The sequence below is a fragment of the Larus michahellis genome, chromosome 9, assembly GCF_964199755.1.
Source record: "Larus michahellis chromosome 9, bLarMic1.1, whole genome shotgun sequence".
NCBI lineage: Eukaryota > Metazoa > Chordata > Aves > Charadriiformes > Laridae > Larus > Larus michahellis.
Genome location: NC_133904.1, coordinates 18,789,732 through 18,811,503, shown reverse-complemented (window position 1 = coordinate 18,811,503; position 21,772 = coordinate 18,789,732). Strand labels below are relative to the sequence as shown.

General features: G+C 40.7%; 1 protein-coding gene across 2 annotated transcripts in view; it reads left to right on the top strand.

The window, feature by feature from the left end:
- RORA (RAR related orphan receptor A) overlaps window positions 1-21,772 on the top strand; it is a 435,634-nt gene that overhangs the window by 190,313 nt on the left and 223,549 nt on the right. The gene's annotated exons all lie outside the window — the stretch shown is intronic.

Below are 21,772 nucleotides of genomic sequence, written 5' to 3'. Positions count from 1 at the left end.
ACTTTTGTAAGTCTGACTGTAAATAGGACTATTTACCTTTTCCTACCTCAGAAGACAGAGTTCTTTTCAGCGCCTTTGAGGGCGTCATATCTTAAATAGATACTGAACTGTTATATTAAATAATATGAAACTATGTGTCAGTAAATACAATATAAGGAATGTGACCTTGAACTGCCTTTGAGAATGTAGCATTTTCTGGGAAAAGCTTTTCCTTTTTCTTCTGACAATAACAATAATTTGTGCAGTGGAGCTATGCTGCAGAATTGCTCATGTCAACATCCCAGCGTGTTGGATTGTTCAAGCACAAGCTTTCACCAAAAACATGGGAAATTAACATTTACGGGAGAAAGTTAAGTGTAGTGTGAATATTTTTCTCCCCCTTCTCTTTCCGCCAAACAGGATGCAACTCTGCATAATCCCACTGTTCTGCCGTTGGGATGTCGGCTGAACAGTGGCAGAAGGGGAACTTCAAATTCTTGACGGCATTTGCTGGAAAGTCTTCTTGGAACGTTGTTTCCATTTTATTTGCTCATCATTCAGAAGTAGTTATGTGACTGATTTATGAATTGTTTTGTTTATTGATTTTAGCCAAACTAAGCAGTGAAGATTTATTTAGCAATATCATGCAAAATATGAGTTTCAAAAGCATTCAGATATGTAGCTGGCCTTTCTGTTCTAAAGGTAGCATGCGTTTGGTTTGTCTCTAACCGTGAAAGTAAGGATTGTTTTGCAGTGTAACTAATAATGTGGATTTACGGAAATACTCCTAATGGCAATGCACTTGCTGGTGTTCAACCAGCACAACCTGGCTTTTGCCTCCGTTTTCTCCGGCTGCGCTCAGTTGCCTGCTTGTGGCAAGGCATCAAAGCTCTACTCTGGTTTTAAACTGATGTTAAAAGCTTTCTCTACCTTCCCCAGCCAAGTATACAAAGACATCTTAAACTCTTATAGTAACACTTTTTCTCCTCTAAAATTGGATTTGGATCCAAACTTTGCAAAATTTACATAGAAATAAAACAGATCTCGTTTGCTCTGCCAGGTACAACATTGGAAGGACCTTGTCAGAATAGCCAGTGCTAACAGAGGGTTCGCATGCAGATTAGGAGTTCTTCACATCACTGATTTCTGTAAATTACTAAACTCAACATGTGTTTTTATTATTGTTATACAAAACAGATGTGGAAATGCAAAACTTCTTGCAAACTTATGCTGTAGGATGTTGATTTCTGATACGTTTATTTTGTTGTGCTTTTGTGTATAGACATATCAGCCAGAAAGAAGCAGAAGAGATCACAGAAGTTGCCCCTGTAGAGGTTCAGTTGTAACTAATTAGTTTGAATGTGTTGTTTACCATAATGTTTCTCTTTTAAAAACTACATCAGTTTTGTGAACACTCTTAAAGGTGTATTGCACACTCAGACTAGTAGGATGTATACTATATACTGAAATCTCAATATTGTTCCTTTCACCTTTTCAGTCTTCATTTCTTAAATATACAAACTATAACCCACTTCTTTTCCTTTTAAAAACATAGACAATACAGTAGTCCCATAATTGTTTAAATACACTAAGTCTTGACATAACTAAAATATAGTTAAATGGCGTGACATTCAAATAAAGTTTGTAATTGAGCTTCCAGAAGCCAGCCATTCTCTTGTCTTTTCAGATCTTGGAAAGCAGTGATACTTTACAGTCCATTAAATTAAAATCAGATGTTTCCAAATGACCAGTGTTAGAAATGTAACCAAAAAAAAAGACTCTTCTGTGTGACTTCTCTTTAACCTAATCAGTGTTTCATGACTCGGTATGTTCCATATAGTAAGGAAGCCAAGTAAATACTGAACTCCAAATGCAAAAATATGACGTTTTTCTGAATCTCCCATTATAATTTAGAAAATTTTTTAATACATTCTGTGATTTGTACGTATGTGAAAGATGCTTTGAGAGGAACATACAATATCAAGCAAAGTGCTTGTAAAATTTACTCCAGATACTTCCTACCTTATAGGTTATTATCTCTGATAGAAGACCTTCAGCTTGTTCAGAGGCAGACTCCAGTGCTGTGTAAACACATAGCTCTTCCTAAGCTGGCATCAAAGTATTGTAGGAAGAACTTCCATTCTCAGGCTGTATTGCCAAGATGGATGCACCTGCCAGTCTATGACCATTCTTTCCGTTTGTTTAAGTTAGTTTTAATATCTAAAGTAGATGATAAGAGATGAGGACCAGGAGACCTTGAGGCTGAGGTCTACGGGACCCCTCTATTTCCAAAGACGTTTGTGTCAATGGTTTCTTAACGATACCTTTACACACATTTCTCACTCGCTGTATTCAAACCTCTTTCGTGATGTCGTTCAGAGCAAAAGGTGGATCTTGCCTGTAGTCTGGAGCAATTGTGCACTTCAACCCTGATCTGCCATTGCAGATGCTATTGCAGAGGAACAGATGAATCTCCTGACCTTCTCTGCAATTTAAGATTGATTTTTGAGGTACCCGCTGAACAGAGCGCTTCAAAATGTATTTGAATTGAACCTTGATTTAGGTGATTGCTCAGGATGTCTTTAAAAATCATCTTTGGCCTTGATAAGAAAGGGAGAAGGGAATGGGAAGAATCTCTTACTCTGTTTCTAACAGTCAGAATGTTTTAGCAAATCCAAGCCTGATTTCTGTTGATGGCTGACACTGGGGGGGGGGTGGGATCCCTACGAAGTTTCTATAATATAAAAAGAATACAAGCTGCATGGATTTTATACAGATGAAAAAAAGGTGCTATAACCCCTGTCTTGATAATAATCTGCATCTGTTTAAAAAAAAAAAAAGAAAACAAAACAAAAAAACCCAAAAAAACCCAAAGCAAAACAAAACAAAAACAACAAAAAAACCCCAAAGCCCCATGATTCTCAGCCCATGTAAAATCAGAGCAGCCTGAGGGGCTACTGAGCTAGAAGAGATGGGCTATAAGGAATCAGAGGGATCAGTATCACAAGAGGAGGAGCAGTGGAAGGGAAGATACAGAGCAATGTAGTATCCACATGTGCTGGTGGCCTTCAGAGCTGCCGAATATCATGGGCTTTTTCATTTTGTTTTTTCAGATGATCCGTGGGCTTCAGAACTGAAAATACCCTCATTATGAATGACAAAGCTAGTTTAGATCGGATGCAGAGATTTATGAAGTGGATTTCTCTCTTTATGCAGAACTGTTGGTAATTAAAATGTTCATTTTTCAGACAGAAAGGAAACGTGGTTACTACTCAGACTTCATAATTATGTGATATTTATTAAGTAAAATATTATTTACAAATAGCATTAAATAACCAAGGTAGTGCTTAACATGGCTGTTTATGACAATAGTAATTTCTCCTCATGTTGTCACTGGGAAGATGGAAATTCCTACACTTCTCTTAAATATAATCACCTCGCCACAAAGAAGGGAAAAAAAGAAAAATTGGCTGTTTGTTTTGCCTGGGTTTCCTGTGATTTATCCGGCCGGAGAACCTGTAAGAACCTGAACCTGAGAGCTGTTCAGCCTGAGCAGCTACTTGTATTTCCCCTCTTGGAGGCGAGGGTGGTTTGAAGACATGAAATGCTGTTACATTGAAATCTGTAGTGTGCCCACTTCTCTTTTTTCCTAAAGCATGGGTGATCGCGTGTGACTGAACCCAGTTGTAATCTGCATATTTATTAGGAATATGAAGTCATTAGCAAGCTGATTCTTTTCTAAGTTAACAGTCGGGGATGAAAGTGTTTGTTTACATCTTGATTTATATTTATTTGGTGTTACAACACTTGCAACGTGTAAAAGTATCATGCTAATATTTTCCATTTTCCCCCCTTCAGTTCCTCATGGCAAATGGCCAACGAGGACTATGGAAATACAGGACTGGGATTCCTGTGACTGTATATTGGATCACACGCGCTTAATTAAGGAAGGTGTAAACGAGCGTGTGGCTCAGAGTGGCTGGGCACTGGTGGGACCCGGCTCCCTCCCTCCTCCTGCCGGAGCCGCTGGTGGGAGTCCCAGCAGATGGAGCGGGGAGGGGGGCACCCCTTGCTGAAGGCCTCCCTGTTGCTACAGTTGTCCCCCACCCCGCGCTCCCCTCCCTGCTTAATCCAGCCATGTGCCTGTGTGCTCAGCAAGGGGGATTACTTTAAGTCTGCATATTTTCATCTTTCCTGGCTCTGGGTCAATTTACTGGCCAGGCGCAGCGAGCGAGAAACAGATTGGTGTGGTGCGGTGCAGGAGAAGCCAGCTGAACTTTCATAAAAGGCAAGGCATCAATCTGAGATGTTACTGTGTTTACAGGTTCTCCTGCCGGATAAATCACAGGAAACCCAGGCAAAATAAACAGCCAATTTTTCTTTTTTTCCCTTCTTTGTGGCAAGGTGATTATATTTAAGAGAAGTGTAGGAATTTCCATCTTTCCAGTGACACCATATGAGAACCCGCTTAGCACTGAATAGTGACAGCAAATGCTGAAGTGGAAAAAATATTTTCATCCATCTGCACTAATCTTCTTTTACTCCAAGATTTAGCGACGAGGGGGGGAATGAGAGAGAGGAATCAGAAAAATCTTAAAAGCTTGGCTTAAGCTTTTAGCTTTGCCAGCTCCTTCCCTAGTCAAGGAAGAAGGTGGCATTTGTGGTGGGGGTACTGGGATTTTATTAATTTGAACAGTGATGCCTGCAGACTTTATTAACAAAAAGAAACAACTAAATAATGGCCAAATACAAACAGAGGAAGGAAAAGGTCATAGCTGAAAAGAACTGATTATTTTTTCAAAACAGACTGGAATACAGTACAATACATGTACAACTGGAAAAAGCATAAATTAGTAACTTCCTGTGGACAAACTGTAAAAGTATCCTGGTTATTTCTGCTGATACATAATTTATGTTTTGTTATGCCATCAAATCTGTGATCACCCATGTTATTCTGAACTGCGCGCATCTCTGCCTTCAGAGCCCTGCCAAACCGGTGACAAATACGGGAGGATTTAAATATTGTGACTTCCTCTGTCTTTGCTTTTACCTTGTTAGACATCACATTTTCAATGACTCTTTCAAATAGGAAAACTTAGAGTATTTTACTGCTTTTTAGCATTGAATCAGATCTGAAAGTCTCATGCTTGCTTACGCAGGAATAGCCTTTCCTACACCATTGCGAGGCCAGGCCGGCAGACGTCAGGAAGCGCGATGTTTTATAGCGGCGCCTGCAAATCTTCTCTCAAAGCTGCATCTTCCCCTTCAGAATCTTCTGCAAAGAAACAAAAATAATTAAAAATAAAATCGTAATTTTAGAAAGTCTACTAATACCTAAGAAAGATCTTGGTGCTGTGATATATAATGAATGAATAACAAAATTGCTGGGAAAGAAAAAAATACTGAGAATGGAGAGCTTTGCAGAAATTAGTCTCTAGTCTCCCTTAGGGTGGGTCAGCTAAAAATACTGCCATGTTTTTCTACTTAAAGGAAGGCCCAGGCAAAGAACCAGAGGTAGGACAACAGGAACAAAAACATCCTTTTGAATTAATCTTTGGCAAAATAAGCCACCACTCCATATAATATATTTTAAATGTTGTTTTAGTTTGGATTTTTTCCCCTTTCCATATCTCTGCTCCTTTATTAATGTTAGCTGTGGGGGATTTTTCTGCATTCCGTTCTGTTGCGTGTATTTCACTGGATATTTCTGCCTCCTCTTTCCTTCTGGGGAGAAACACAAGAAGACTTACCTTGAAATTCGGCTTGAGCCTACTGGGTGGTTGAGGTTTTTTTGTTTGAATAGTGGGTAGAGTTTTCTTCATCCCCACTAAATAAGAAGTGAAATAATGATTCAGGTTTAATAGAACAAAATAGCACAACAGGTACATCAGTGTGACACATCTGGACTGAGACAATAAAGCAGCGAGGCAGTGTAACAGCGAGCCGTGCTTTAGATAGACGTGAAACTTGAATTACATGAATGTGGAATTTGTCCTGATGTTTTTTGTGATGATTTCGTTTTCAAAGTAATAGTCAAGTAGTTGTGAAACAGGACTTCTGTGTTTTCCCACGTGGAGTATGTATCTGAGCGTGAGGATTTTGGCATCTAAAGCCACTGCAGATTGTGTGTGTAGACTGAGAGGTCACGTTTGAATAATCTGTTATTTCGTGTGATTCAGTTTAGTTGCAATCTTCAAGTAAAATAAGATCATTATTTTCATCAACGTCATTAATATAATGTGTGTTTTAACTCAGGCTGCTTTGGTACAAGGCAAAATAATTTAAAATAAGTGATTTACTAACAAAGTGGGCTAATGTCAGCTCCCTCTGGATTCCCAGGAGTATGAGACTTTGCTATGTGATGACAAACCCATGAAAAAAGGGATGCTTCTACGCTGCAGTGCCTGTTGGCAAAACAGGGACCTGGTCAGTTTTATTTATACTGGCTACTGGTTTGAGAATTTGCATTACGCCACTACTAAGATACACAGTTTCAAGGCACAAAGGAAATTTCTTTTCTGGTTCTTTCTGTGCAGTTGAAGATGTATAAGGAAACATTTCACTTCTCACTTTCATGCAATAATACCCGCTGTTTAATTTACCTTGGCGTTAAAAGTGTCAATATTTAAAGCGCTGTTAGCATTGTGACCTACAGTTGGTGAGCCACATTTTCCTACTGTGTGTTTTCATATTGTTTGGCACAGTAAAAATCAGAGCTAACACAGGATGCAGAACTACCCAGTGTTTCCCTTCAGCTCACCGCTTAGTCAATCAACTGGTCCTACCTGACTGTTGTTTTCTAAGAATGTTAGAAATAAAATGTTTTCGTTTGAATGTTTGAAATTGTAATTTTGGATTTATTGTTGTTTCCCTCTGAAGAGGAATGCGAAGAAAATTGTCTTGAAATCCAGTGGTGAGGTTCCCGTAGTCCACCACTAAGTGGATCACTCACTTCACTTAAGTGCAGCAAGGGAATATTAAGCAAGACACTTAGGATCTTTGATTCCTTTGCTTCTAAGAAGTACAGGAACAGACTGCTTGGAGAGGCTCTGGAATCCTTATTGTTAGAAGCCAATAAAGGCAGGGCAGTCGGCCATCTCTCTGAAGGGCACAGGTATTGTGGATGCCAACTTGGGGCTGGATGCAGATTACATGACCTCTTGACATCCCTTCCTGTCCTATTTGTCTGATTCTACACCAAGCGTTCAGGACATAAACAGAGAGGGAAATTTGGGGTTTTTTTTTGCTTTTATTCCAAACCCACTGCAGGTGAAATAATTATTGGGGGGTGGCTGGTATAAGCTAGGGAAAACAATTTTGCTAGTAACTGCGATGTTGTCTTTTATTAAATCACTGGTTTTAGTATTTGTTTGCTTTCTCTAAAAGCTTTGTGAACCTCTATTCTGATTTCTTTTGGTTCTAATCTGAGTCTTTGTGCTTTTGGGACAAATAGTCTGAAGGTTGATGTTTTGCCAAAATGAACACTAGAGCACTTCCAAAACGAATTAAAATGAGAACTAACGAAAGCCACTTTGCTTCTGAATGAGGAGTCTTTCAAAGAATTTAATGATCTTTAATACATAGTAATTTTCACTTTAGTTAATTTGATTTAACTTGACTTGAATGAGGCTGCGCAGACAAGCACCAAGTCCCATTGATTTTCTGTGGGACTCAAGCTCTTAAAAAAAGTCCTTGTGCAAATGATAAGGGTGCATTTGAAAATGTTGACTGCTCTTGTCCTTGGCTTAAGAAGTACTTCATAAATATCTTATTTAGCTTTCATAGCACCTTTGACAGTTAAGCAGAATTTAACAAATCCACTTCTATTTTAAGATTCTCTTTCTCATCATTACGGAACACATCATGGTCACTCAGAAGCTGATGATGCCACCGGCTTGGAATTCAGCTCCCAAAGCTGTTGCCCCCGCATATCAAAGGAAGTTATCCTCATGTGCATAACATAATTAAGTTGCTGGAAGAAATAATGTAGGAGAGCCTTAATACAACATTTTCATTCCTTGTGCTTGTAAAAATTAGCCGGGTTCCAATTTGTTTATCTACACCACGGATGGAGATACTTCTCAGCTGAAAAATGAATTCCATATCTGTTCCTGTCTGCTTTACATTTGCATGGTTTGTAGGTGTATGGAGACTTTTTCACTGTCCTCTTACTGTTAACAATTATTTTTAGTGTTTATAAGAGCCTTTGTGGTGAATTGCACCAGAGTATAAATTTGCAGAGCTACAATTGCTGCATATAGAGTAAGGAGGAAACGCCAAAGAAATAAGCATTATAGCAAATGAAGTTTGTGGTAGCGCGTGTAATAAGACAGCAAATATAGTTAGCTAACAGTTGGCCGTGGATAATTGAATAATTGGTCCTGCACATGGCTGGCTGGAAGGCCATGCTGTTAATTACTAATTTCTTTCCAAGATCCAGAGCATCTGCTTTCTTTGTTTAGTTTTAATAGTCAGTGGTTGACAGAACACCTTCTGGATTGTTTGTTTTGATCCCTGAGATGCTTATCAAAGTCATTTCTGTTTTAATAAGCCATGTATCTGGATGCAGTGACTTGAGGATTATTCGTAGGTTATTACTCTATCTAGTGTTGTTTTCTGCGGCAAACCCAAAAGGTAATAGTGAGCAGGGGTGGGAGGTACCTTGCGAGGTCATCTTAGCCATTCCTCTGCCTGAAGGTAGGAGCTTTATCTGGAAAGCATTCCTGACTGACAGACGCCTGCTCACCTCAACTCCAGAGATGGACATTCTGTAATTGCTCAGGTAATCCACGTTAGGTATTTGTGGCATCTGATCTAAATCTGCTTTGTTGCAGTTTAAGCTCAGTACTTTCAGTGCTGTCCTTAGGAGTCAGGGAAAAAAATGTGATGCCCCTCTCTAGCACGCTTTCAGTTACTCAGAGTAATAGCTCTGTAATACTCCTGTAATAGCTGTACCTGGTATCTAGACCATAAATCAAACAGTTTTTTTCAATGTTTTCTTACGTCCATATTACCCGCTCCTCTGAGCTCTTTCCAGCCAAGCAGCATCTTTCAGGTGCTTAGAAGCATCAGATCCTCCCCAAAGAGTTCCTACCGAGTCCTTTCCCCATGTTTTGTGCAGTCGCTTACACTACTCAAGCGGAGTATTTTGCCTTCATCCTTGCTGAATTACTGGTTGTTTCGTGTCCCTCGCCAATTTGAGATCACTTGAATTCTCATCTTCATTCGTGCTGCTTGTGATCCCTCCCACCTTTAGACTGTTTGCAGACAATCTTCCTTATTGTGAAATACTGCTATTAAGTTCTGCCTGTAAGTGGCTGTTTCCTGAAACAATACCAATAGAAGACTTGGTCCAGCTGGCAAAAACGCAGCCTTTTAGCATGCCAACATTTCTTTCTTCCCCAGAGAATTGTTGTCCTCCTAATATGTTCGGGCTTAGATAGTTGGAATCTGATCCTTCTGACCTTTCCATGGGTTTAGCTGTGTACGTTCGTTAGTGGTCTAACCGGAAATGGTGAAGGCTCTTCTTTGCTTAAATAGACCCGTAAGCCAGTATAAGACTGGCACATAAATCACGTGTATGGGACTATATGTCTGGTTTTGGTATATCTTTACTTTTTGCTACTGATAATGTTAGGCTTGATCAGTTGTATAGATGTGTCCAGGGCTAAGCTAGGCTAAGTCATTTGACCTCAGAGTGTCTCCTCAAAATAAAAGAAGGTCTGGCAGCCCATTTTTGCCCATTCTCTTCCAGGGACTCTTTAGTCTTCAGTTCTGGGAGCCCTGACCCATACTTGTCCCCTCTACCACTGCACTCCTTATATTGCCAATAGCCCTTAGAGTAACATACCTGTGTGTTGCTTCTCAAGAGTCATTGTTGAAATATGTTCTTCTGCTCCCTTTCTGTCTCCTACTTGGTACCCCAGGTGTCATTTAGAGAAAACATGACTTTTCCCTTCCTTGACAGTCTAGGGCAATTATCCGTAGGAAATCACTTTCAATACATTGTTTGAGCAGAGGAAACTTTCACAGATGATTGCTCGTTAACATAATTTAGCATTTAGTCTTAATAATGGCATCATTATGCATAAATTTGAAGAACTGAAAAATACATGATGTGTGTTAGCTTGAAGCGCTCCTTTTGGGGAATTAGGCTCTTGACCTCAATGAGAACTGAGGTGGGCTCCTTAACTGTAAAACACAAAGGTAGGAAAAATCAAATGGGCTTTAATTCCACACTTTTACTATGTGCTTGTATGTCACTTGTAAGCTTTTATTGCATAACATTTACACTTGTAAATGCCACATTACTAAATGAATATGAGTCTTCATACTTTCAATTTCTAAGCAATTGTCTTTTCTCGGTATTGCCAGGGGAAAAATTTAGAGAGTGCTCCTTTACCACCATAAGCGTTGCTCTCTGCCAGCACCAAGTTCTTCCTCGATCAGATTGCAATGAGCTCAGACAAGCAAAGCGTGTGGGGGACTAGCTACTCCCCCAGCTCTCTACAAGACATCGCTGAGAGTAGGAAAAGAGAAGATGTGGGTGTCTTCAATTAACACTGGACTGATGAGGTGGCTAGAGGAAAGCAAGTGACCATGACTTGGTACTGTGCTTCATGAAGGAGATGGATTTGTAAGTAAAATACCTAACGTACCAAAACCCAAACCAACCAATCAAGTAAAAAAACCCAAAACCTTGAGCTGAAGTATTCATTTAGACGCTCTTAAAGGCAAAACAAATTAAAATCACTTCATGACATGATTGTGAGATTAGACAAAGTTGTTATCTGGGAAAAGCATGTTTAATAGATGTTAAATGAGACAATAAAATAATTGAAAACACTCCTCATAAATTTAATTTCTTAATTTAAAATGATGATAATTGCTTATATAAAAAGTATTAAAAAATCTATTGAAATCTTCAAATAATTAAAAATGTAAATACAGTAGAGAAAGTAATAATGCCAAGGTTTTATCAGTGGCTTAAGATGGACTGGTACTGTAATATTTAGTATTTTTTAGAGCCTTTAGAGTAGTATTCATTTGCTGGAGAGCTTTAGTTATAGCAAAACTCTAGATTCCAGACCTTTTTATGTTTTTTCAAATTATAGTAAACGAGCAGTTATGATTAGTAAGTGGCTTGTTAGAATTATGGCACAGCTTTCTACAGTACCTGTAATTTATAGATGAGGCTTGTGATTATGGGAATGGACACAGTCTCAATTGTATTATTGTAATTAGTCCTCAGAAGCAGATGATGTGATGCAGCGTAGCCCAAATCAGTGCTTTTTGCCTGTCTTGCTTTCTTCTTTTGTCTTCCTGGTGATTGAAAGAGGCCCAGGTAAAACAAGGTATATACATACTGTATATACTTAGTATATAGCACATATCCAGATTGTTACAAAACCAAACTAAGCATGAAATCCAAGTCCCTGGCCTTTCTGTCACTGACAAATAGACATTGATGGTAGAGCACAGGGCATGTTACTTGATTACTGGCAGGTTATAATTGTGCAGACACATATATCCATCTTTTTTCTGAAGGTGGATGATATATTTGAAAAAAAGTTATGTTTCAAACTTGCAGCTGACATTCTTATGTTCAAGAATTAATTAGCATAACAGCTGATAGATTTTTCCCACAGCTGTATATAGGTTACAGACCACAGACATTTGGATATTGATGGCATGATTAATGGATCCTGTCTGTCATCAAACTTTCGATGGGGTTAATACTATTACAAAGAAAAAAAATTACACATTCTAATGTAGTAATTCTGTTGGTAATTAGATGGGAATTAAGTTGTTGAACAGTTATTAAAATTTTGCAGAAATACCTGCCAGCTCTGCTAGCATCATGTATGGGGAATCAGGCCTCCAGTACTGCAAGGAATACTTTGTGATCTCCTGCATATATATATATCATCTCAGTCTCAATTTAGTAACTTCCCTTACTCAATTTAGTAAGCTCCCTTACAGTACTACACACCAGTTTAGTGTTCTCTCGAGGCCTTTTTGGATACGACAGCCATACAAAATGCAGGCTCTAAGAAGAGAGCGGGTTTCCTTCCTGCTCGGAGGAAGGGCTGCCTTCTTCAGATTGCACAAAGTTGAACTAGGAGTGGGAAAGCAAGAGATAAAATCTATAGGGCAATTTAACGGTAAGTGCTGACTTGAAGCAGCATCAACATTATCACTTAGAACTGAAGGATGGTCTCCAGAAAATCTTCCATCCCGCTGCTATAAATTCACCTTAACGAACAGCCAAACAAAAGGTTGCAAAGGATGGTTGTGACTGATTGCTGACAAAGTTGTGGTGTACTGCAGCTGGCAAGGCTCCTGCTGGCAAAAGACATAATATGTATTGCTACAGGTCGTCTAATGGTAAATGAACACTTACTGCCTCTGTGGCAAGTGGATTGATTGTTGTGTCCGCCTCCAAACAGGCCTGGCTTTGTTTTACAAGTAAATGTATTTGCCCCTGCTGCGTTGAAGTCAGAAGATGAGTTCAAATACGCGGAGCTCAAGGCAAAGATGATAGTGATGTGTACAGGAGCTAGTTTCAGCTTTTACAAAATTACCTGTTGTGTGTATAAATAACTCGATAAGTGTACGGTATTTTTGCTTGCAAATGTGATTTTATTTTTCACAGGTCAATGTACCTACAGTGTTATTCTAAGATACCAGACAGTTTTTGATTGCCAGGCACTGACTTCACATCATAACCTGTGGCCTGATAAAAAGGTCTCTGTTGGTAAATACTATTTAGCTTTCTTAATACATTTTTAGTACATTTTAGCTTTCTTAGTACACTTGAGAAAATTGCAGGTGCAAGACAGCCCATTTCAAAAGTTTTTTCAGTTTGGAGCCTGAGGTGCAGATCTTAACTAAAATGCCCCATCCATTGCCTAAAATGGGAATTCGAGTATTTCCTCAAGGAATATTCACTGCTGTGCAACCAGGAAGGAAGAAGGGGTCCCGTCACCTGAGAAGGATGGCCAGTGAGAGTTCTGGGGTGTGGGGGAGAGAGGTGTGCTTAAATCAGCACAAGCTCTGGTACCTCTCAGCCCCATTTTGGGGATATCCCATTTGAACTAATGGTTAATTGTTCACTGGGCCAAATATATGTGGCCATTGACTCTCTAGCTTTTAGCCATTACAGAACTAATTTAGGATGTAGGATGATGAAGTTCGAGTCCTAGTTCTGCCTGATTTGGCACCCTTGTCTCAGATAATTGCTTAGCTACTAGACTGTTAACTGTTCTAAGATAGTGCATTTGCAAAATTCTAAAGGCTTTCATCTTTCTTCCAGTACAGAATGGAAAGTATTTTTCTACTCTTCATGAAATACAGTTCTTGTTTCCCTGCCAGCCACAACTGTAACTTCTGGCAAGAGTCAGTTTGGACTCCAGTCAGCACCACAATGAGGGAAAACAGAAAAGTGGCCTAAAGCGAGTTCTGCCACCCACCTCCGGAGCTGTGTCAAGCGTGCTGAGACCTAAGCCCTGCGTGTGTTGTGCATGTGCTCCCCTTAATTATGTTTGACAAGGGTCTGAGAGATACCATGTTTTGATGGAAAGGATTTTCTTAGATTTTTTTTCCAGTTAAAGGCATTCGTCCACATCCTTCACATGTTTATTCATATGCCTGTATACGTATACTTAATACATATCCTGCAAATCCAGATATATTTGCAGAGGCTGAGTCTTTGAGCTGTTTGCAGTGAGGGATTTTTTTTCTTTCTTTCTTTCTCTAGAATTCCTTGCTTAGGATCTTACATCATGTTCTAATATGCTAACATGGAGGTGTATTTGCCATGCGCAAGTATTGCTTGGACTGAGGTGGAAACAGCCTAGCACTGAATTATCAGGGGAGAATAAGCAGCTGATGCCCTTGCTGGGTTGCTGGAAAGCAAATTTTCCCCAGAAACTGTCTGCCAAATGATTTTTAAATTGTGTTAGGTAAGAACTATGAGCTACATCCAAACATCTTCTATTTAATTGCTTTAAAAGTTATTCCTAATGTGGAACAACTCCTGTAGTATCTGTCTTGCAGGAAACAACTAGTAAATGATGTGAGGGAGTGGAGACTGGAACAGAGCAGGGCAACCTTTAGAACAAAGCAAAACAAAACAAATGCTTGCCTGGATCTGTGTCACGGGGAGGCCGCTGTGACCCTACAGCAGTTAATTTGTTTAGCATGTTGCTGCTGTTATGCTAATTAGGTATTTCTTGAACCAAGAGACTTGTCAGTTCCAAGTTTCAAAACTTTCTTTTTCTTAAAAAAAAAAAAAAAAGCAGATGAAAATTTCTTGAAAGTGTACAGTTCTGGGCTGCCTCTGTCTTTCTCTGCACTTGGCTTCTACAGCCACTACAAAGTTCATCATCTTTTTTTATGAAAAACACCGTGGTAGCACTAGGTCAACCTCAAAAGCACAAAATTAACAGAACTCTAACAAATAATAAGGTTTTCAATGCTTAAAAGGATTGTACAGTTTTGATGAGGAAGGGCCTCAGCTTGCAAGCTGCATCCTCTAGAGGGACCCTTCAGAGAGGTGGAAGAATGAGGGGAACAGTGGAGCCCACTGTCTTTTCAAACCCGTAGGATAATAGTTTAGGTTGGTGAAGTCCTACACGGATTCCTGGTGTTAGTGTGACTTTCAGGATTGGGGGAGATACCAATTGTGGTTTGCTATAAAAGCAGAAGTGTGTCTATTCAAAGGGCAGGATGATACTTGTGTATGTATAAAACAGACTTGGCCTAACAGACTTGTTTACTAATCATGAATAGTCAGCATTCTGTGCATATAGAAACTGTAATTTTTAACTCGCTTCTCAGTTTTAACAGCTAGGGAAGTAAACTCAGAAATTGCTAAAATCTGTGTGATCCATCCTTAGCAATTCAATTTCCAAAGACCAAATTATTATCTCTGTGCTCAGAAATAATCTCAAGAAATATAATGACCATCAAGCTTGTCTTAAGTAGCTTCTCTCTCCTTGGCGAAACATTATTTGGTCAGTCCAAAGACCAAGGAGTAAAAAGCTTTGGTCTTTTATTTCTTTTCAGCAAATAATTCTTTTATATCAGGGTTTTGTTGTTGTTGTTTGTTGTTTTGATGTTCTACTGTTGAGCTTTCTGCTTCTCCTTCTGTGTCACACTTAGAAAACTGGCAGGCACATATCACTCCAGTATGACAGTTTGGAGGTTTTTTGTATTACTACTGTAAAATGGAATTACTTTCAAACTACCCTCAGTGCCAGTGGTGCTAGAATTGGGCCAGTTTGCATTCAGAATGTCAAACTATAGTTGGCAATGATAAATCTTCACGACTCGTTCAGACCGTTACAGGCAGCATGCCCTCTTGCAGACATCAAATTCAGGTGCAGGCTGAATCTGCCCTCATTTTTGCATGCTGAAAATTTCCAGTTTGGATCTGTGAGTCTCTGTTTTGGGTCTGTAAATGTTGCACTTTGTGTTTGTCAAGGAAGACACTAATCTACAGTTATGCTTTGATATGTAACACCGTAGTGGTGTAAATCTGGAGCAATGTAATTGCTTTAGCTTTTTACCCCAGCGTAGCCTCTATCTGCTTCCACAATCTTATTGTTTTAGAGAATCTCCTCTTATTCAGCACACTATCTTACAGTGCTGCCTCATGAATCTGAAAATGGTTTTAGTAGCTTCATATCCAGTTGGGCTTTGTAAGATCAGCCTTTGAGCTGGTGAATCTTAATTTATGTAAAGGACTTGGCCATGAGAAACATTCCCTCTGTAAAATGTACTAGGAGCCATCAGTTGCCCTACCTATTGGAGGCAAGTGTGAGGTGAAAATGAAGCTAAGTAAGACTGCAGTAGTAGTAATTACCTAGGTGCTTGTTTAATCATGCAGCAAGTAATGAAGTCAGGGACTGTAATGTCACATCAACTACATTACCTCATTTTCTTCTCTACAGACACAGGGAGGTTAAAAATAATGAGCCTGTCTGCCTCTCCCCATACCCCTGAGCACATTGAATCACAAGCACCTTCTTTCTAAAACAAATTTATTTCTTGCTGCCTCCTTCCCAACAAAGACTTGCCTGTGATGAATACCAGACTTCACAGCATATTTGTCAAAGCGGTGCACCTGTGAGGGTTCCAGCACAAGATAAATTTTGGCAGGCCCAGGGAGTAGAGGGAGGTACTAGGCGAGGAATAAATCTTTGTGTGTTATGCCAGACTGCGAATGAGCGTTCTCCTACGAAGAATCGCCCCTCTGACAAGTTATGATAAATTACACTCTTTGTTGACACCTTCATCGTGTTATTTATGGCTCATTAATTGAACCGAAAAGGAGACTTGTAGCACAGCAGGGGCATTGTACAATGCTTTTCCAGTAGGCTGGAACTCAAACCAAAGAACAAAAAAGGGGAAGAAAAAGGTAAAGTAATATATGCACGTGTGTACTCCTCACTGAACAGAAGTAGCTGCTGTGAGATACCACTCCAGAATTGTAGCAAGTGCTGTCAGTCCTTTCAGAAGCATTCATTTTGGTCACCCTGGATGTCCCAGTAGGAGTGTGTATGTTTGTCTTGTGCTTTCGTCTTTAATTTTTATATCTGTGCTGCTCTGTGTATTGCTAAAGCATGGGATTATCAATCCCATATGAAGGCAAGCATCTAGCCTGTCTTTCTGGATTTGACCATTCCTCCTTTCTCTGACAGCAGCCTGTCCTGCTCTCTCCTGGTACCCTATTGCCCAGAGTGAGATTCTGACATGATAGTGGGCAAAAAGGAAGGATGCTGATGTGACACTGAAGAAGTAGAATGCTTCTATGTAAACACAAAATGCTATTCTTTTTGGGCAATATATGCCTAATTCAGAGGTGCACTCATTTGGGGAACCTGTGTGGATCCTAGCGCTCTGTCACTCCTAACGGCTAGGTCTTTGACCAAACATCCTATTGTGGCAGTATGGGTGGGCATTTTCTCTGAGAAGAAGCAGCATAAACAGGAAAGGGAGAGGTACAGGATCTGAGCGGGTGGCTGTCTACGCTTGTTATGCAAGAGGTGTCCACAGGAAACGTAGCTGAAAGTCATTGTGGGGGATGATAAAAGAAAGAGCAGACTCTTCAGAGGATAAATACTGAGACAGATGAACTTGCTTCTATGAAGAATTGTAGATTTGACGCTGAGATGCTTAATATCTGAAACTGTTCTAACAAGATATGTCCTAAAAGGAAATTAAGTAAACTGACTGCTGAGAGTATTTCTCATGCGTGAGTATTTTGAGACAGGAGTATCTGCAAAGTCTTGCCAAGAAAGGAGCACGTTTTCCTAACACAGGATTCTGAGTTAATCGTTCAGCTCCTTGCTAGAGAGTGCCATCTGAAATCCTCACATTTCCATTGCCGTATGAGCAGCATTACTCAGACGCTTGTTGTTTGGGCTTCTCTCTTCCAAAGGAGCCAGGCCCTTCTGTAGTGGCAAGATTGGGAATTTCTTAAATCAGTCAGTCAGTGACAGGTCCTTGGTAGTATGGGCTAGAAGAGGGAGTAGTCGGGCTGGGTGTCAAGAGTTTCGTTCTGACATAGTTGCTTAATCAGCTTTGTAGGCACAATCAAACTTGTTGAACTTTATGGCTTCAGTGTGTCTCTTTTTTCAGGTGTGAAATAAAGCTTTACTTTTCCCTTAGCTAGAGATTGAACAAGTGGTTCTGCAGGGACAGAATTTAATCAGGTAACACTGACCATGAAAATGAATTCCTCTTCTGACAGCTTTGCAGCCTCCCAAGTGAGATACAAGTGCAGTTCCTTTATGTTCCGCCTTTAAGGATTTCTGGGTATAGGGGTGGCCTCTTCCGTGTGTCATTGTGTCAGTGGGGAAGACACTGTATTTTGCCAAACTCTTGGTAGGTGATATGCAGTTCCTACGTGCACAGCTCCGCGCTGCTGCTCCTGGGAAGGCTGGTTACGTCGCTGAATTGAAAAGCGTTCTTTGTGAACTGAAACTATGATTGCAGTCTGTGTCGTTTCTGTTTTAACTGCTATACTTGGTCATTTAATTTTAAGACTACCAACTGAATGGCACTCAGAAACCTACTCCGAAAGCCGCCTCTTGGGCAGGGAGGGGTTGATTTGGCCTGGGGGCACAGCCAGGGTGTGGGGGCTGTCGGGACGGGACACCCTCCACCCACAGGAGGGTGAGTTTTGCAACCGCAGGTGTTGGTTGGGAGGCTTTGCCGTAACGTAGGGGTGCTGTAGCTCTGCACGGCCGAGACGTGACTCCCCGAAGGAGCATAGCTTTGGAGCTCACATGGAAACACGATGGCGGGCCATGGAGGTGCGAGGCCCCGGACCCCACTCCCTGCTGGCCCTCCTGTCTCCCGCTGGAGCCTGCTCGTCCCTCAGAGGCTGTGAGGTTCCCTGGGCTGGTAACGGGAACAGCACTGCCATTGCCCGTGTTGGTTGTGCTTTCCTGTCTCCTGTTTATACACGATGTTAATAGAAGAGTTAACACAGTGTAGTAGCACCATGAGCGTGGGGGCAGTGGGAATACTCTATATTTATAGCACTGCTCTCAGTTATCTCCCAGGGAATTTTTGCCTGCATATACTGGAAAAAAATCTAAAAGCAAAAGCCTGCTGTGGATGTGGGGTGGCCGTACCCGCCTCCCCGGCGGGGCCCTGCATTTCTGAGGTCCGGGCCGGGCCTGCCCGGGGAAAGGGCCGGGGGCTGTGGCCTTCCCGCCATCGAGAGCAGCCAGCCAGTCAGCGCTGCGGGTGCTGAGGCGAGGCCTGAGGGGGCAGGCAGCCATGGCGGGCACTCCCGCCCAGCCTGGCCAGGCCCCGCTCCTCAGCGACGGCCGCTCCCGAACCTGAGGGGCTTGCCGTCGTGCTCCACCTCTTCAGCTTCCCCCCAACGGCAGCGGCATGGCCGGGAAATGGTGGTGCCTGCAGTGCAGCTTCTCTGAGTTGTTAATTTCTGTCTGCCTGGTAATGGATGCTCTTGTTTTGTTTCCCTGGAGGTTTTCAGTTCCTTTCTACTCAGCTTTATGTAAAAACAACACAATTGGGGCTGTAATCATAACAAAGATGAACTTACAGAGTTTTGTTGTTGTTGTTTTGATCTAGAGAATAGGGTCATTAAGAGCAAGTGAGAATCGAACACAAAATATAAGGCCCTTTCCTCTGTTTTGAATGTTGGCCCAACTCCATGGTAAGTGGCAGCAGTCTCTGATGGTTACTTTTCTGGGCCTAATTTCTCAGTTAGGAAACTTAGTGCCACCAATAAGGATGCGATAGCCAGCAGAGCACCTGGATCAAGCAGGTTTTGGTTTATCACTTGATCGGTTACCAGGGTCCTTCCCCCACACCACTCTCTAAACCACTCCACAGCAAGGTAAAACTCTGAGGGAAAACCTACACCCACCAATTTGCTTGGGTTTGCCACCTTCTAGAGCAGTAATTCCACACTGGACAGGTTTAAGGTTTAAAAACTGAAGAATGTTTTTACGTTCTGTTGCTAAAAAGTAATCTGGAGGCCTGGTAAACTGGTTGCTCAAGGATATAGCCAGTGCTGGAAAGCATCCTGCCACGTAGTTGCTCATCTTCCCTCTTCTCTTCTTCCTTTATACAAAGAATTAGATGTGAGTGTTGCCTATAGGCCTTTTTCTATCCTTCACACCCTAAGCTGTATTGCCAAAATATTAGCAGCTACTTCTGGAGCCAGGAAGTGGAACCTTGCAGGTTGAGTGTGAGCAAGGAGAAGGAAACTATATAGGCAGGAAAAACCTGACAGAAATAAAGCAAGTAGGGGAAAAAAAAGTTTGCTGCAGGCAACTTTCAACCATCAGTTTTGAAACCAGCTGTAACTAGCATACAGTTCTACTGAACTGGGGCAGAATCACCTCCAGCACAGCATCCTTCTCCCTCATCTCCATCCTTTGATTGGGAGCTCTGTGCTTAGCAAGATCTCTTTTGTTATTGTCATTTTGTAATTGTGACCTTCCTGTAGCATTTTCTTCCCAGCCAGCTGGCATCCTTTTTCAGTTACAAGGGTATGTGATTTATTCTTTTTATAATACCAAACAAATTGAGCATTATGATATTTTTCAAAGTCTTCACTGACAGATAATCTTTCCCACTTATTAATTTTTGATTAAAAACTACTTGTAATAATGTGGGCCATGTTATTAGCACAAGAAACAAGTCCATGAATGAGTCGCTTTGACTGAAGTAGCCTTGAGAAGCTGCTGCTTCGTCATCGCTCCTTCAGTCTTTGCTGGCTGTCAGTGGTATACCATCGGTATACATTTGCAGCATGTTATATTAAGTATGGGAGAATACCTGTATGTGATGAAGAGCTGTAGGTGAAATAATTCTAGTTTAATACTGCATTCAAGTTTATTTATGCCAGCTTTTTTTATTCGTTGTTGATGTGACTGAAAGTTCACACATGGTATCTTGTCTCTGTCCCTAATAGGCATAATCTGAAAATACTTTTCTGCTGTTTGTCATGAATTTTCTCATTCAGTCTTCCAGTACCTTGAGATAGTTAGAAACTTTCCCTTCTTTATTTTTATTGGTCATATAATTGGGACATTTGAATTGATACTCTGCATATTTGCATGTGCCCATTGCTTCATTTCCAGATGTTGATACAAAGGCTTAACCATCACAGCATGCGAAGACAGCACCATCTCTTGGGCTTCAAATACTGTAACCATGTGAGTAGGCTTCCCTGAATGAATTCTCTCAAATGAGACCATGAACTGTGAACTGAAGATAACTCAGGAAAAAGTTTACAGAATTTACGTAGCCTAACATTCCTGGGCCACTTATAAATAAATGAGGCAGATACAGCTAGCGACATGTTCATATTCTTAAATATTGAAGCTGCTTTTTTCCACAAGCGTATGCAGCTACGGCTGTGTTCCTGTGTCTGTGACAGAAGCAGAGAAACCATGTACTGTGTAGTAATTAATATACCAGAAAGAAGAGCAGCAGCACTGGTGTCTGTCTTCAAATTGAGCGGTTAAGGTTTAAAATAAAAATATTTTTTTATCCACCAAAATTCTTTGACGGAGGGGTAACATTTGAAAAATTATGTCATCCTTGATAACAAATAGGAGTGGGCAGAATCAGCAACTGTAGTCAACTCATGGGAGGTGAGTGCCACCCACACCAAAAAATGTTGGCTTCAGTCTCCAGCTTTCTGCACTTTTGTTCTTTCTCGATTACAAAGCTAAAGGAGGAGGGAAAAACAACCTCCAAGTCTGTCTTACATAATACTTTGTTTTGCAAGGGTTCTACTAATCATGTCAATACTGAGCCTCTAGTTTTTGGTAATTACATTGGAAATGCCCAGTTTGTACATAGTAATTCCAACTATAATTACCATGAAATTATATAACTACAAATTACCCTGTCATGTGGATGGCCTAAATAAGCATATGCAGTACCTGCTCTGTGATAACAAATTAGAATTACATGGTTGGTTAACTAGCAGTAATATGAGATTTTTGAAGTGGCCAACCAAGCTGGATGGTTACATGTAGAGAAAGTGTGAGGGGTTTTTTTTTCTGATGTTTGGTTTAGATATTCATGTACCAGATTATTTCTTTCCTGGTACTTCTTTATAGGAAAAAAAGAAATCTGACTTATGGCTTGCTTTTAGGGGACATTTATATTGTATCAAATCATTTGCTTGGTTACTGACAGCTGCTCTGTTTGTTTGCCTGGGAACCCTGCTGCTGCTTGTGGGACATTGCCTGTTTGATTTGGTTTTTATTTGGTGATTTTTAACTGAGCG